Raw genomic sequence first — 17,767 nt, forward strand, 5'->3', positions numbered from 1 at the left:
TACCGGGTCTCAGCACACTGTTAGAACCACTGCATGTCTTACTACAAAAAGGGGGCGAATGGGTTTGGGGCAAAAGCCAAGAAAATGCCTTTGTCAAAGCGAGAAAATTGTTATGCTCAAACAAATTGCTTGTGTTGTATGATCCATGTAAGAGTTTGGTACTAGCATGTGATGCGTCGTCATATGGCGTCGGGTGTGTATTGCAACAAGCTAATGATTTCTGGAAACTGCAACTGGTTGCTTATGCATCCAGGAGTCTGTCTAAGGCTGAGAGAGCCGATAGCATGATTGAGAAAGAAGCGTTAGCGGGTGTCTATGGGGTAAAGAAAATGCATCAATACCTGTTTGGGCTAAAATTAGAATTGGAAACTGACCATAAGCCACTCATATCCCTGTTTTCCGAGAGTAAAGGGATAAATACCAACGCATCGTCCCACATCCAGAGATAGGCGCTCACGATGTCCGCATACAACTACGCCATCCACCACAGACCAGGCACAGAAAACTGCGCCGATGCTCTCAGTAGGCTGCCATTGCCCACCATGCTGGTGGAAATGGCGCAGCCCGCAGATCTAGCCATGATTATGGAAGCATTTGAGAATGAGCAATCACCCGTCACTGCTCGGCAGATCAAAACCTGGACAAGCCAGGACCCTTTATTATGTCTAGTCAAAAGCTGTATGCTTAATGGGAGCTGGTCCAGTGTCTCAGTGGAAATGCAGGAAGAGATAAAGCCATTCCAGTGAAATGTGTATACAGGCAGACTGCCTTTTGTGGGGCAATCGAGTAGTGGTCCCCAAGAAGGGCAGAGGCACCTTCATCAATGACCTCCACAGTATCCACCCAGGCATAGTAATGATGAAAGCGATAGTCAGATCCCACGTGTGGTGGCCCGGTATCGATGCGAACTTAGAGTCCTGCGTTCACAGATGTAATACATGCTCGCAGTTAAGCAATGTACCCAGGGAGGCGCCGCTAAGTTTATGGTCTTGGCCCTCCAAATCATGCTCTAGGGTACACGGCGACTATGCAGACCCGTTCTTAAGTAAAATATTCCTTGTGGTTGTAGACACGTACTCCAAGTGGATTGAATGTGAGATAATGTCGGCTAGCACGTCCGCTGCCACGACTGAAAGCCTGCGGGCCATGTTTGCCACCCACGCTTACCGGATGTCCTGGTGAGCGACAACGGACCATGTTTTACCAGTGCTGAGTTCAAAGAATTCATGACCCGTAACGGGATTAAACATGTCACATCTGCCCCGTTTAAACCAGCGTCCAATGGTCAGGCAGAGAGAGCAATGCAAACCATCAAACAAAGCTTGAAGAGGGTAACTGAAGGCTCACTGCAGACTCACATATCCCGAGTCCTGCTTAGCTACCGCATGAGACCCCACTCGCTCACTGGGATCCCACCTGCTGAACTGCTCATGAAAAGAGCACTTAAGACAAGGCTCTCATTAGTTCACCCTGATCGACATGAACAGGTAGAGAGCAGTGGCTTCAACAAAGTGCATACCATGATAGCGCAAATGTGTCACACGAGATTGAAATCAATGATCTTGTATTTGTATTAAATTATGGACAAGGTCCCAAGTGGCTTCCCGGCACTATCGTGGCCAAAGAGGGGAGCAGGGTGTTTCGGGTCAAACTTTCAAATGGACTCATTCACCGGAAACACTTGGACCAAATCAAACTCAGATTCATGGACTATCCTCAGCAACCCACCTTGGACTCTTCCTTTTTTGATCCCCCAACATATACACCAGTGGCAACCGGCACCACGGTTGACCACGAAGAAGAACCCATCATCCACAGCAGCCCAGCAGGGCCCAACACACCATGCAGCCCTGCAAGGCCAGCTGCACAGAAGCCCAGCAAGGGCCCAACAAATGATTCAACAACACCAGTTTTCACACCGAGATGATCAACCAGGGCAAGAAGGGCCCCAGATCGACTCACATTGTAAATAATTACACTATTGACTTGGGGGGGGGGGGGGGGGGGGAGTGTTGTTATATATGTAAACTTCTATTTACTCTGTACAGCCACCAGAGGGCTCATCCCCGGAAGTCCCAAGGGAGCACAGGTATTTAAGGAGGCTTCACAAGTTGAAGATGCACTCTGGAGACCTGCAATAAAAGACTAAGGTCACACTTTACTTTGAGCTCATAGTGTTCAGTCTGACTCTTTCTCCATACACTAATGTACCGATATACGAAGTCCCTATATACGCTAATGTACCGATATATAAGTCCCTATATACACTAATGTACCTATATACAGAACAGAGTATGTACTAGCCTGTTTTATTTCACATGTTCGAGATAAATTTGCATATATGTATAGGAATCTAGTATTGCAATATTACCAGAACCAGAATATATATCTATTTGAATATGTGCTTCCATTGTTGAATATACTGGCCTATGCTTTCATACTCAGAATCAGAATCATACACGTGATGTAATGAACATGCACAAACATAGCTATCGGCCCATGTGGATTAGTTTGTCCCAGGCCCATCAGGCCCTGAATCTGGCCCTGAGCACTCAGATGTTCGGTCATTATAGTGGAAGCTGCGACATTACCCATAACACCCAGCATCATGGTTGGGTCCACAAGTGTCTTAATGGCCATCACTTCCTGGATGTTAAAAATCCTGGGCCCCAAACTCCACGCAAAGCCCCGTGCAATGTTGGAGCCGGACTCCTTCGTGCTCCTTGACACAGACAACAGTCTCTCTGGCAGGCCTGCCAATGCCCCGAGCATTTCTGTCTGCATGCCCATCACCCTTCTTCTGAAGGCCGCCCCATTAAAGTCATCATCTGAGTCCTGTGCAGTGGACTTTGTGTGCGAACTCGCCCTCCGGGAGCAGGCACCCAAGCTACCTTTTCCCCCTGGCCTGGCTGTTGCGGACAGTCTGGGTTGTTGGTAGTTCTTGGGTATCTGAAAGGAGAAAGGCACAAGGGTTGGGTTGTACTGATGGGAGGGGTGGGGGAAGCAAGATGTGCATGCTTACACCATCAGCACTTGTAAGTTGGAAGAGATTGTGCAATGAGGGGGAGGTGGGGTGTGAGAAGGATTAGGTATGAGCATACCGCCATCAGCAATGCTTCCAAACTCACCGCTCAGCACAGTTTCAGGGACGCCCCCTCCAATGACCTCCAGCACCATCCCCTCCAGCGCAGTAAGGTTTTGAAGACATGCTTCACCTCCGACCGTCTGCTGCGGCTCATGGCAGTTGTGAGCCAACTTGGCTTGCAAGAGATAGTGAACTATGTCAGTGTGTGTGGTGCAATGTGTTTGGGTGATGTGGCTGTCACAGTTGAACAGCTGACATTGTGTGCAAGCTGTACGATGTGGGTGTGAGGCTTGCTGCAGTGGTGAGTGCGTGAGGGTGAGGTGAAGCTACTGTATGATGATGGTTTCGTCCCGGATGAATTTGTCGCAGGCAAGAACAATTAGTCAACATTACCGACTACTTTTCAGAGTTCGACACTGGAAAATAATGACAAGACACCAATAGGTATAGTTCCCACTGTGCATGACAGTCTTTACTGAGTACTGTTCAACCTGTTATCAACATTACACCTATCAGTCTGTCCCTTGAGCAGCTAAGCAACGTTATTGTTACCAGTTCCTCAGTTCCCTGCGTGCTCATGATCATCCGAGTAGTCTGCTGAAGTGTCGTGATGCATGTCTTCTGATGACTGATCGGGTCACCCTTGCTGAACTTCAGCAATTGTACATCCCTGTCTGAAGTAAAAATAAGATGGGGAAGGTGGCTCAACCGTGGCTAACAAAGGAAATTAAGGCTAGTGTTAAACCCAAGGAAGGGGCATATAAATTGGCCAGAAAAAGCAGCAAACCTGAGGACTGGGAGAAATTTAGAATTCAGCAGAGGAGGACAAAGGGTTTAATTAAGAGGGGGAAAATAGAGTACGAGAAGAAGCTTGCCGGGAACATAAAAACTGACTGCAAAAAGCTTCTATAGATATGTGACGAGAAAAAGATTAGTGAAGACAAACGTAGGTCCCTTGCAGTCGGATTCAGCTGAATTTATAATGGGGAACAAAGAAATGGCAGACCAATTGAACAAATACTTTGGTTCTGTCTTCATGAAGGCAGACACAAATAACCTTCCGGAAGTACTAGGGGACTGAGGGTCTAGTGTAAAGGATGATCCGAAGGATATCCTTATTAGGCGGGAAATTGTGTTAGGGAAATTGATGGGATTGAAGGCCGATAAATCCCTGGGGCCTGATAGTCTGCATCCCAGAGTAATTAAGGAAGTGGCCCTAGAAATAGTGGATGCATTGGTGATCATTTTCCAACAGTCTATCGACTCTGGATCAGTTCCTATGGACTGGAGGGTAGCTAATGTAACACCACTTTTTAAAAAGGGAGGGAGAGAGAAAGTGGGTAATTATAGACCGGTTAGCCTGCCATCAGTGGTGGGGAAAATGTTGGAATCAATTATTAAGGATGAAATAGCAGCACATTTGGAAAGCAGTGACAGCATCAGTCCAAGTCAGCATGGATTTATGAAAGGGAAATCATGCTTGACAAATCTAGAATTTTTTGAGGATATAACTAGTAGAGTGGACAAGGGAGAACCAATGGTTGTGGTGTATTTGGACTTTCAAAAGGCTTTTGACATGGTCCCACACAAGAGATTGGTGTGCAAAATCAAAGCACATGGTATTGGGGGTAATGTACTGACGTGGATAGGGAACTGGTTGGCAGACAGGAAGCAGAGAGTCAGGATAAACGGGTCCTTTTCAGAATGGCAGGCAGTGACTACTGGAGTGTCGCAGGGCTCAGTGCTGGGACCCCAGCTCTTTACAATATACATTAACGATTTGGATGAAGGAATTGAGTGTAATATTTCCAAGTTTGCAGATGACACTAAACTGGGTGGCGGTGTGAGCTGTGAGGGGGACGCTAAGAGGCTGCAGGGTGACTTGGACAGGTTGGGCAAATACATGGCAGATGCAGTATAATGTGGATAAATGTGAGGTTATCCACTTTGGGGGCAAAAACGCGAAGACAGAATATTATCTGAATGGTGGCAGATTAGGAAAAGAGGAGGTGCAACGAGACCCGAGTGTCATGGTTCATCAGTCATTGAAAGTTGGCATGCAGGTACAGCAGGCGGTGAAGAAAGCAAATGGTATATTGGCCTTCATAGCTCGGGGATTTGAGTATAGGAGCAGGGAGGTCTTACTGCAATTGTACAGGGCCTTGGTGAGACCTCACCTGGAATATTGTGTTCAATTTTGGTCTCCTAATCTGAGAAAGGACGTTCTTGCTATTGAGGGAGTGCAGCGAAGGTTCACCAAACTGATTCCCGGGATGGCTGGACTGACATATAAGGAGAGACTGAATCAACTGGGCCTTTATACATTGGAGTTTAGAAAGATGAGAGGGGATCTCATAGAAACAAGATTCTGACGTGACGGGACAGGCTAGATTATTCCCAATGTTGGGGAAGTCCAGAACCAGGGGACACAGTCTTAGGATAAGGAGTAGGCCATTTAGGACTGAGATGAGGAGAAACTTCTTCACTCAGAGAGTTGTTAACCTGTGGAATTCCCTGCCGCAGAGAGTTGTTGATGCCAGTTCATTGGATATATTTAAGAGGGAGTTATATGTAGCCCTTATGGCTAAGGGGATCAAGGGGTTTGGAGAGAAAGCAGGAAAGGGGCACTGAGGGAATGATCAGCCATGATCTTATTGAATGGTGGTGCAGGCTCGAAGGGCTGAATGGGCTACTCCTGCACCTATTTTCTATGTTTCTATGTTTCCCACTGGTCTTTGCTGAGTCTCTGCCTCAGTTTCCCTGCCCACTCACGATCAACCTAGTGGTCTGACAGTTCCGTGGAGCACAACTTCTGATGACCGACCACGTCACCTTTCTCTGACTGCCCACTATTGTCACCTCGCCTGTGTGTTTTGTCCCTGCCTTTTCTCAGATGTGGTTTCCATGGCTACCAAATCCTTCCTTTGGTCCATTGATGATCTATCTTCTTTGTGAGCACACATTTAGCACTTTAGAAACTGTCCTATTGTCTAGTCTAGCGCTATCATGGACCTCACTTTAATGTTTAAAAAGGTTAATCACAAAGTGTGATTTCCTGAGCCTCACACTGGGTTCAAGCCCAACAATATGATTGTGAGGTAGGAGAGGTGATTGCTGGAGATTGTTGGTGGGTGAGTGATGGGAGTGTGGTGTATTGTGCAGTGTGTGAGATTAGTGGAAAATGCATCCTCTTACCTTGAGCACTCGTGTGAGGTCATTAAAGATCGTGCAGCACTTGATCCAGGTCCCGAGGGCAACAAAACTGGCACTGATGGCTTGTGCGGTTTCCTCCTTCTGCCTTCTGGTGTGCCTGGAAGACCTCCTGCTCCCCTGTGGGCAGAGGATCTGTCTCCTTCTGTGTATCCCCAAGGACCAAGGCCTCAAGTGCTGCATCTGAGAAGCCTCTTGCCCTTTTTCTTCCTTGTTGCGACAAGGCTGCATCCAGACTGACAAGGAGGTACAGAGAGCCTAGACAAAATGTTATTGGCGGCGCATTGAGCACTGAGAGAAACAGCAGCATGATTAGCACTGAGCTCAGTGCTCCAATCATTATGAGAAGACAGCACTCCCACAGCGCTGTTAGGGAGGGAGTTCCAGGATTTTGACCCAACGACGATGAAGGAACGGCGATATATTTCCAAGTCAGGATGGTGTGTGACTTGGAGCGGAACGTGGAAGTGGTGGTGTTCCCATGCACCAGCTGCCCTTGTCCTTTTAGGTGGTAGAGGTCGCAGGTTTGGGAGGTGCTGCCGAAGAAATCTTGGCGAGTTGCTGCAGTGCATCTTGTACATGGTACATACTGCAGCCACAGTGTGCCGGTAGTGGAGGGAGTGAAAGTTGAAGGTGATGGATGGGGTGCCAATCAAGCGGACTGCTTTGTCCTGGATGATGTCGAGCTTCTTGAGTGTTGTTGGAGCTGCATTCATCCAGGCAAGTGAAGAGTATTCCAAACACTCCTGACTTGTGCCTTGTAGATGGTGGAAAGACTTTGGGGAGTCAGGAGGTGAGACACTCGCCGCAGAATACCCAGCCTCTGACCCGCTCTTGTGGCCACATAATTTATGTGACTGATCCAATTAAGTTTCTGGGCAATGGTGACCCTCAGGATGTTGATGGTGGGGGATTTGGTGATGGTAATGCCGTTGAATGTCAAGGGGCAATGGTTAGAATCTCGCTTGGAATAGATTGTCCTTGCCTTGCACTTGTGTGGAGCGAATGCTATGTGTATATTACTGTACAGGAGAGTGTGTATTGTTGCCTGAATATGGGCTAATTATCACTGTTCAGGAGAAATATTAACAGAAAACATCAGGATGCATCCAAGGTCAAAACATTGGCATTAAATCAATATCATCGTTCGATCGAGGAATCATTGGGCTGTTGTGATCACAGATGACTGTTGTGATCACAGATGACATGATCATGGACACATCAGGGCAAAACTAGCTACAGATTTTCTACAAGCTTCGTAAACACCAAAAGAAAGCAAAATGTGAAAATTCTAGAAACCGAGGATGCAAGAAATTAGTTTGAAGAACGCATAGGGCAGAGCCTCACACTGGACCCGGTTGGACAAGGCACTGTGAATGGTTCTATGATTAATGATCAATGAGAGCTACCATACGCTTTTCGAGGAGACTGGTTCGATGAAAGCATCCGGCAAATTCATGGGATTTTCTATATTCACAAAAGGCAGACAGGGCCTCGGTTTAACATCTTTTCCAAAAGTCAGCACCTCTGACAGTGCAGCACTCCCTCAGTATTGCCCCTCCGTTAGTGCAGCGCTCCTTCAGTACTGCCCCCCCGACAGTGCAGCGTTCCCTCAGTACTGCCCCTCCGACAGTGCAGCGCTTCTTCAGTACTGCCCCTCCAACAGTGCAGCACTCCCTCAGTACTGCCCTTCCGACAGTGCAGCACTCCCTCAGTACTGCCCCTCCGACAGTGCGGCGCCCCCTCAGTACTGCACTGGGAGTGTCAGCCTGGATTTTGCGTTGAGGTCCTGGAGTGAGATTAGAACGCTCCACCTCTTGATTCAGAGGCAAGAGAGCTGCGCAGTGAGCCACGCCCGACACCAGCCCTGTGGTCGATCGGGTCACTAAGGCACGTTGTCTCAGCTCACACGGGAAGAATGGTCACTTTGCTGTGGAGTGAGTGGTTGGGCAGCACCGCTTGGTCAGTATCCCATGGAAGGTGGAATGGCCTTGCCAGCGGCGCCCAGATCCCAGAATGAATTTTTAAAACAAGTGATCCTGGGTAAGATTGAAGAATATCCCTTGGAAGGTGGAACAGTATCGTAGCTAAGATTGAAGAATATCTGAAAGAAAAGAACTGATTTCTATAGCACCTTTCATGACCACCAGACATCCAAAACGCTTTACACCAAATGAAATACCTTTTAAGAACATAAGAAATAGGAGCAGGAGTAGACCATTCGGCCCCTCGAGCCTGCTCCGCCATTCAATGAGATCATGGCTGATCTTTGACCTCAACTCCACTTTCCCGCCCGATCCTCATATCGCTTGATTCCCTTTGAAGTGTAGTCACTGTTGTAATGCAGGAAATTGTAAAAAGAGATTCTACAGCTGCCCTCTCGGTTGCAGACATGTCTGGCTGGGAGATACAGAAAAGGGGCTTCAATGTTACCAAACAACAGTTCCAGAATTAAAAAACATTTGTAGTTTCCTTTATTTATGCAGCAGAACCATTTGAGATCAATTTTTACATTACTGTTCTTTACAAGAAGGAATTCGAGTTGCATCGATCAATTCAAAACTCTGCATTGTGTAATAACTGAATGGTTATATAAATTAGTGCAGTTCTTTTTTACTTCTGACTTCAGTGAACTTTGGCACAACCAGCGATCCATGACAGTGCACAGCAGTAGTGTAAGGTAGTGGTGTAAGGCAGTAATGTAAGGCAGTGGTGTAAGGCAGTAATGTAAGGCAGCGGGGAAAGACAGCGGTGTAAGGCAGTGGTATAAGGCAGTAATGTGAGGCAGTAATGGAAGGCAGCGGTGATAGACAGCGGTGTAAGGCAGCGGTGTAAGGCAGGAAGTAAGGCAGCGATGAAAGGCAGCGATGAAAGGCAGTGGTGTAAGGAAAACTGAAGATTTGAACCGCAGTGGTTCAAATACAAGTGGCTGCAAAAGTCTCACACTCGGACTCACACACACCAGTCTGGGGCAGGGCTCAGGAACAACTCTCAACAGACGGCTCGGGGGATGGGGCAGTGGGCTCGGGGGATGGGCACTGGGCCCGGGGGATGGGGCAGTGGACTTGGGGGATGGGGCCCTGGGCTCGGGGGATGGGGCACTATTTTTAGGGGGATGGGTTCCTGGGCTCGGGGGGTGGGGCAGTGGGCCCGGGGGACGGGGCAGTGGGCCCGGGGGGATGGGGCCTTGGGCCCAGGTGGATGGGGCTCTGGGCCCGGGGGGGATGAGGCCCTGGGCCCGAGGGGATGGGGCAGTGGGGCCGGGGGGGATGGGGCATTGGGGCCGGGGGATGGGGCCCTAGGCCCGGGGGAGATGGGGCCCTGGGTAGATGGGGCCCTGGGCTCGGGGGAGATGGGGCCCTGGGCTCGGGGGAGATGGGGCTCTGGGCTCGGGGGGGTGGGGCCCTGGGCTCGTGGGGGTGGGGCCCTGGGCTCGGGGGGATGGGGCCCTGGGCATGGGGCCCTGGGCTCGGGGGGGATGGGGCCCTGGGCTCGGGGGGATGGGGCCCTATTGCGGGGGGATGGGGCCCTATTGCGGGGGCGGGGATGTTACCAGGATGGGGAGTATGGTCGAGAGAGAGTGCCATGAGGACAGGAAAAGCAGGTTGGAAGAAAGGTTTATCAGGATGTGGAGAGAACATCAAAAGGCCTTTATAGCGAAACATCACACAGCAATAAGACAAACTAACAATCAGTCTATGGTCACAGACCGATGGGCATGAATATCTGCAATGAAAATCAGAGAACTCCCTGCTGCTGCCTGAAGAAAGAGGGTGTTGGAGAGATGGTTGTACCAAGAGAGAGACTCAGGGAGAAACGAGTTGATTGGAGATGTTACACAATGGCCACCAGGGCAGTTCAATATATGTCAATTATCAATAATATTTAATTCTCAATTCACAACTGGACCATGAAGTGCACAAAGATTGACATTCATTGGCATTCGGTGAATAAAATACATTTCAAGCACAGTGCGGACCACAGTGTAAACATGACCCAATCCCGGGTAGATTGCCATCTCAAAGTACACTGTAGTCCTTGAAGGAGGGTTGTGATTCTGTACTTTCTAAACCAGAATCAGACCTAAAACGGGCCTAAATAGGCCGTGCTGTGTTATCACTAAGGCTAGAGGTTTGGAACAACAGACTTTGCAGCGACACCACGGCTGCAGTGTAAACCTAGAGCTGGATCGACCCGATTCTGGAGCGGAGCGAGATTCCTGACCCCGGGTTTATTCTGCGCCACTTTGCAGCATCGCCTCGCTTTTACAATTTTCATCCTTGTGTTAAAATCCCTCTGTGGCCTCGCCCCTCCCTGTCTGTGTAACCTCCTCCAACCCTACAGCCCTCCGAAATCTCTGCGCTCCTGCAATTCTGGCCTCTTGCGCACCTCCTATTTCCATCGCCCCCACCATTGGCGGCCATGCCTTCAACTGCCTGGGCCCTAAGCTCTGGAATTCCCTCCCTAAACTTCTCCACCTCTCTCTCTCCTCCATTAAGACGCTCCTCAAAACCTACCTTTTTGACCAAGCTTTTGGTCACCTGTCCTGATGTCTCCTTATGTGGCTCGGTGTCAAATTTTGTTTGATAATCTTTCCTGTGAAGTGTCTGAGTGTAAATGCAGTCTACAACTGTATTCCAAAAGTACTACACGGTAAGAGATAAGAGATTAAAAAAATATATTGTAAAAAGCTGAAGGTCTGAGAAAGAAACAGAAAAAGCTGTAAATACACGAAGAGTGTCCGAAACAGAAAGACAGCTGGACCTTTGGGGGCGAAACTCTGATAGTCCCGTCCGAACTGCTAAGAAGAAATAGGAGCAGAAGTCGGCCATTTGGCCCCTCGAGGCTGCGCCGCCATTCATTAAGATCATGGCTGATCTGAGCGTGGCTTCAACTCCACTTCCCTGCCCGCTCCCTTATCGTTCAGAAATCTGTCTATCTCCACCTTAAATATATTCAATGACCCAGCCTCCACAGCTCTCTGGGGTAGAGAATTCTAAAGATTCACAACCCTTAAGCTGCTGATTCTCTTTCAGAAGCCGACTGACATTTGCCAGGAACGGTACGGGAGTTACAATCGACCTCAAAGCCTCAGATAAGGGGTGGGAAAAATAAGTCAAGGTTCCCACTTCTGATCTCTCCGTTCTCGGCCTCCTGCACTGTTCCAACAAAGCTCAACGGAAGCTCGAGGAACAGCACCTCATCTTCCAATTAGGCACTTTACAGCCTTCTGAGCTCAACGCCAAGTTCGACAATTTCAAATCATAACCTCTGCTCATATGTTGTCAAGCTGTTGGTAATGATTCTGCTATTCCCATTTACACCTCCTCTACACCCATCTTTTGTTTCTTTACTTGTCCCATTAACATCCACTTCTGCCTTGCACCATCATCCCTTTTGTCATTTGATCTCCAGAGTGACTTATTACACTTTGCAAAGTCACTCAGAACTTGAGCTGGCCGGTTCCAATTACACATTCCAGGGAAACTTCTGGGTGTGGCTTATCCTCCAAGGGGGGGATACTTGTTTAAAATCTGATACATCTCTAACTTTTCCAGTTCTGACGAAAGGTCATCAATCTGAAACGTTAACTCAGTTTCGCTCCCCACAGGTGCTGCCTGACCTGCTGAGCATTTTCTGTTTATATCCCACCTCTGACTTCTAATTGGGGTTGCCAACTCTAGTTGGATGTATTCCTGGAGGTTTCATTGCATGACCTCCGCCCCTAACTGCCCCGCCCAGTAAAATAGCCTCCCCCTTCCCCCCCGCCTCCAATATTATTGATAATGAATAAATGAAAGTGTTCAAAGAAAATGAAACAATCACACCATTGTTTCAGTTCCCCTCTGATATGTCTTCCTCGGGTTGTTTACAAGAGTTTAAGTCTTTAATTCCTGGAGATACCAGGGCAATCCTGGAGGGTTGGCAACCCCACTTCTATCCCGCAATCCCCTCCCCCCCACCACTCCCCACAAGGATATGCGTGTGTGTGGACATTGGCCAAGGCCTCAATCGAATACATCCTCCCCATAGGCCCCCCGCCATGGCCAAATAGCTGATTAACAATCAGTACTCAGGCAGATAAAATGGCCACTTGCTGGCATGACAGGGTGTCTGCGGAAGCGTGTACCCAGTTAGTACCTTTGCCAAGGCACAGGAGGTGGGTGGAGATGTATTAAAAACCCATCTCATCAGAAATAAAAGTTGTCCAGGCTGCACTTTAAAACAGAAAAGATCTTACAGCAATCGAAGAGATTAATTTTGATTTTATTCCTTCAGAAACCACAAAAAACCCTCACCCTGAATAATGAGCTTTAAGGCAAGGAGACTTAAAAGGAATTTTTCTTTTAATTCCTCCGTCCCATCTCACGACCTCCCTCCTTCAAAAATAAACACTTTAAGACTGAATCATTTTCTTCTGCGGGTCGAATAAATATCTCTTAAAGGCCAAGGTGATGGTTATGGGGTGCGTTTCGCTCTTCCCATCGTCTGCTTTCGTCGAGTCTTCCTTCCCTCCTTTCAATTTTTTCTTGCTTGATGGAGCAAGCTGCAGTTTACTTTCTGGGGTGAGACCATCTGTGGGCAGAGGACAACAATTATCGGGAACTTTGAGCATTTACGGACAACAACAACTTGCATTTAAATAGCGCCTTTAACGTAGGGAAACATCCCAAGGAGCTTCACAGGAGTGATTGAAGACAAAACAAATAAATTTGACACCGAGCCATACAAGAAGAAATTAGGGCAGGTGACCAAAAGCTTGGTTAAAGAGGTCAGTTTTAAGGAGCGTCTTAAAAGGAGGAAAGAGAGGTGAAGAGATTTAGAGCGGGAATTCCAGAGCTTAGGGTCCAGGCAGCTGAAGGCATGGCCACCAATTGTTAAGCGATTATAATCAAGGGTGCTCAAGAGGGCAGAATTAGAGGAGCGCAGACATCTCAGGGGATGGGGGGCGGGGGGCGGCAGGTTGTGAGGCTTGAGGAGATTACAGAGATAGGGAGGGGCGAGGCCATGGAGGGATTTGTAAACAAGGATGAAATCGGGCCAGCTAATGTAGGTCAGCGACAACAGGGGTGACGGGTGAACGGGACTTGGTGCGAGTTAGGACACGGGCAGCCGAGTTTTAGATGACCTCAAGTTTACGGTGATAGCGAATGGGCTTGCTAGCCCCGTCACTCCTGTGGACTTCGATGCTGATTTATTAGATCCCTGTGCCCATAAAGCCCGCATAGAAGGAGACCACTCGGTCCATCGTGCCTGTGCCGGCTCTATGAAAGAACAATCCAATTCGTCCCACTCCCCCTGCTCTTTTCCCGTAGCCCTGCAAATTTTTCACCATAAAAGAGCCCTAGTAACATTGAATCACAGGGAAGACTCTCTACCGGCTGGAGTCATACCTCGCACAAAGGAAGATGGTTGTGGTTGTTGGAGGCCAATCATCACAGCCCCAGGACATCGCTGCAGGAGTTCCTCAGGGCAGTGCCCGAGGTCCAACCATCTTCAACTGCTTCATCAATGACCTTCTATCCATCATAAGGTCAGAAATGGGATGTTCACCCCCATCTGCTCTCTCAGGTGGACGTAAAAGAATCCCACAGCAATATTTCGAAGACGAGCAGGGGCATTATCCCCGGTGTCCTGGGCCAATATTTATCCCTCAATCAACATTATTAAAGCAGATGATCTGGTCATGATCACATTTACTGTTTGTGGCAGCTTGCTGTGCGCAAATTGGCTGCTGCGTTTCCTACAGTACAGCAGTGACTACGCTTCCAAACGTACTTTTGAGTCTGTAAAAAAAAACCCTTCCTTTCAAAAAAAAAATGCATTGTCAAAGCAATAAAGCAGCGAAGGGGTTAAAGGCCTAATTACCTAGTCTGGATTCAAACATTGCTAAAATATTGTTGTGGAATTCAGCTCGCAGACATCGTGGCATTTCTCACATTCTAAGAGGCATTGGCAGAGGCTGGGGGCAATGTGGCACAAGCCAAGCCCTCGCTATAAGGAGGAGCTGATTCACAAGAGAGAGCACGTATGTAGGCAGACAAGGCCCCGTCCAGGTATGCGGGGTATGTGGAGTCACGCCTTATCTCAAACCACCAAATCAGATAATCGCTTCTGCCCTCATGACGAACAAGAGATTGCGATAGGATGGGCTGCCATCATGGGCCTGACCAATGGGCAAAGGATTCCGTCAAAGGCCCTGGTGCCAGGAGGTCTGTAGATTACAGTGACTCCATCTCAGGCCGCTATGCATGTGCAAAGCGTGGCAGACAGGACTCCACGCAATCTCCCAGCCTCATCTATCCACCTCTGTGGAATTCTCTGGTTACAGAAAACACACTCCCTTTCACTTCAGGAAAACAGGTTAAAATATCCCCCTGATCACATTAGACACGGGACATGCATGATGCATGCAGAAATTGGGGGGAGATTTCTGCGCATCGCTGTACTAATTTCCATCACCAGCAATAAGCAAAGGGATCTATATTTATAGGTCACGAACATATGACTGACTTAACCCTTTATGGATCCGGGGCCCACGTCACCAAGGGTTGCAGCTGTCTCCAGTTAAGCAAAATGCATTCAGTTTCTCGAAAGATGCTTGACAATTTTACTAATGTGCAATCAGAAATGATTTACTGAAAATTTGATTTAGTATTTGTCGGCCTAAAATTGGTAACGAAAGATGAACAGGATGCACTGCAGCAACTCATCAAAAACATAGAAATAGGAGCAGGCTCAAGAAGATAATGGCTGATCTGATCATGGATTCAACTCCACTTCCCTGCCCGCTCCCCATAACCCTTGACTCCCCTATCGTTCAAAAATCTGTCTATCTCCACCTTAAATATATTCAAAAACCCAGTCTCCACAGCTCTCTGAGGTAGTCAATCTAGTGAACACTGCCTCCAGTGTCCAGCACAGCCTTCAGCCACCTGAGGAAGAGAGTGTTCGAAGACCAGGCCTTCAAATCTGGCACCAAGCTTATGGTTTACAGGGCTGTAGTGATACCCGCCCTCCTGTATGGCTCAGAGACATGGACCATATACAGTAGACACCTCAAATCGCTGGGGAAATACCACCAATGATGTCTCTGCAAGACCTTGCAAATCCCCTAGGAGGACAGACGCACCAACGTCAGTGTTGTCGATCAGGCCAACATCTCCAGCATCGAAGCACTGCCCACACTCGACTAGCTCTGTTGGGCGGGCCACATTGTTCGCATGTCCGGCACGAGACTCCCAAAGCAAGCGCTCTACTCGGAACTCCTACATGGCAAGCGGGCCCCAAGTGGTCAGAGGAAACATTTCAAGGACACTCTCAAAACCCCCTTGATAAAGTGCAACATCCCCACCGACACCTGGGAGTCCCTGGCCAAAGGCCGCCCTAAGTGGAGGAAGAGCATCCAGGAGGGTGCTGAGCTCCTCGAGTCTCGTTGCCGAGAGCATGCAGAAAACATGCAGCGGAAGGAGCGTGCGGCAAACCAGACTCCCCACCCACCCTTTCCTACAACCACTGTCTGTCCCACCTGTGAACAGAGACTGTAATTCCAGTATTGGACTGTACAGTCACCTGAGAACTCAGTCTTAGAGTGGAAGCAAGCCTTCCTCGCTTTCGAGGGCCTGCCTATGATGATGACCTTCTCTGAATTGTCTCCAATACAAGTATATCCCTCCTTAAATAAGGTAACTTCGAGAGCACCTCCCTCCCCTGCGACCTCTACCACCTAGAAGGGCAAGTGTAGCAATGTTGTGGGAACACCGTCACCTCCAACTTGGACATATATCGCCGGTTCCTGCATCGTCGCTGGGTCAAAATCCTGGAACTCCCTCCCAAACAGCACTGTGGGAGCACCTTTACCACACGGGCAGCAGCGGTTCAAGAAGGTGGCTCACCACCAATCTTCTCAAGGGACAACCAGGGATGGACAATAAATACTGGCCAAATTGAAGAAAAACTCTTAAGTGCTGGCTCAGTTGGTAGCACTTGTACCTCTGAGTCAGAAGGTCCCACTCCAGAGACTTGAGCATATAAATCCAGGCTGACACTTCAGTGCAGTGCTGAGGGAGCGTTGCATTATTGGAGATACCAGCATTCAGATAACACAAAGTGAGGTTCTGCCTGGCTGTTCTGGTGGGTGTTAAAGATCCTATGGCACTTTTTGAATGAGACCTGGCCAATTCTTCCCTCAACCAACAAAAAAACAGATCAATAATCATTCATCTCATTGCAGTCTCGGGATCTTACTGTATGTATAATGGTTGCTGTGTTTGTCTACATAACACGATCTCTGAGACAGATGTGACAAAGGGTTATATGAATGCAATTCTTTCCATTAACTCTGCTCTTTAAGCCCATGTTCCACCCTGTGCTGCCTGTTTAGCATCAAATTGACACAATCCCAAACATGTACACTCTCTTAAAAGTCACGCCACTGAGGAGGTCAAGCATTTTTTTTTTAAAGATATTTATAGAGTTCTTTCTCCCTATGCCACACACCATCCTTCGTCAAGGGGAGCGAAGAGGCAGTAGCCTGAAGTTTGTATTTTACTACTCAGATTGTTGTGGGTTCAAGTCTCACTCCAGAGATTTGAGCACAAATATCTAGGCTGACACTCCCAGTGCAGTACTGAGGGAGCGCTGCACTGTCGGAGGGACAGTACTGAGAGAGCGCTGCACTGTCGGAGGGACAGTACTGAGGGAGTGCTGCAGTGTCGGAGGGGCATACTAAGGTAGCGCCGCCCTGTCGGAGGGGCAGTACTGAAGGAGCGCCGCCCTGTCGGAGGGGCGGTACTGAGGGAGTGCTGCACTGTCGGAGGGGCAGTACCGAGGGAGCGCTGCACTGTCGGAGGGGCAGTACTGAGGGAGTGCTACACTGTCGGAGGGGCAGTACCGAGGGAGCGTTGCACTGTCGGAGGGGCAGTACTGAGGGAGTGCTGCACTATCAGAGGTGCCGTCTTTCAGATGAAACGTTAAACCGAGGCCCCATCTGCTTTCTCAGGTGGACCTAAAAGATTCCATGGCACTATTTCGAAAAAGAGCCAGGGAGTTATCCCCGGTGTCCTGGGGCCAATATTTATCCTTTAATCAACATCACTAAAACAGATTATCTGGTTATGATTACATTGCTGTTTGTGGGAGCTTGCTGTGCGCAAATTGGGTGCCGCATTGCCTATATTACAACAGTGACTACACTTCAAAACGTACTTCATTGGCTGGAAAGTGCTTTGGGACGTCCGGTGGTCGTGCAAGGCACTATATAAATGCAAGTCTTTCTTTCTTGCTATTAGAGTGCAATGTCACATGTGAATTTTAGCAGGCTGTCCTTTCCCTACCTACATTATCCTCAACCTTTCTTTATTTGTGGGCTAGCTTGTCTGACTACTTTGCTCGAATCTATTATTCCCACAATGATCACGGTTAAACAGTCGGTCCACACTCATTCTCCAGGCTCGCGGTTGGATAAAGGCC

At 48.5% G+C, this 17,767-nt stretch overlaps 1 long non-coding RNA gene across 1 annotated transcript in view; it reads right to left on the reverse strand.

Moving 5' to 3' along the window:
• Nucleotides 1–12,543: 12,543 nt before the first annotated feature.
• Nucleotides 12,544–17,767, reverse strand: part of LOC139257583 (uncharacterized) — a 28,540-nt gene continuing 23,316 nt past the window's right edge. The window contains exon 2 of the long non-coding RNA XR_011592307.1: nt 12,544–12,871. This is a non-coding gene — a long non-coding RNA (uncharacterized lncRNA). The remainder of the gene's footprint in view (nt 12,872–17,767) is intronic.

This window comes from Pristiophorus japonicus, unplaced genomic scaffold (genome assembly GCF_044704955.1).
Source record: "Pristiophorus japonicus isolate sPriJap1 unplaced genomic scaffold, sPriJap1.hap1 HAP1_SCAFFOLD_863, whole genome shotgun sequence".
In the NCBI taxonomy this organism is placed as follows: domain Eukaryota; kingdom Metazoa; phylum Chordata; class Chondrichthyes; family Pristiophoridae; genus Pristiophorus; species Pristiophorus japonicus.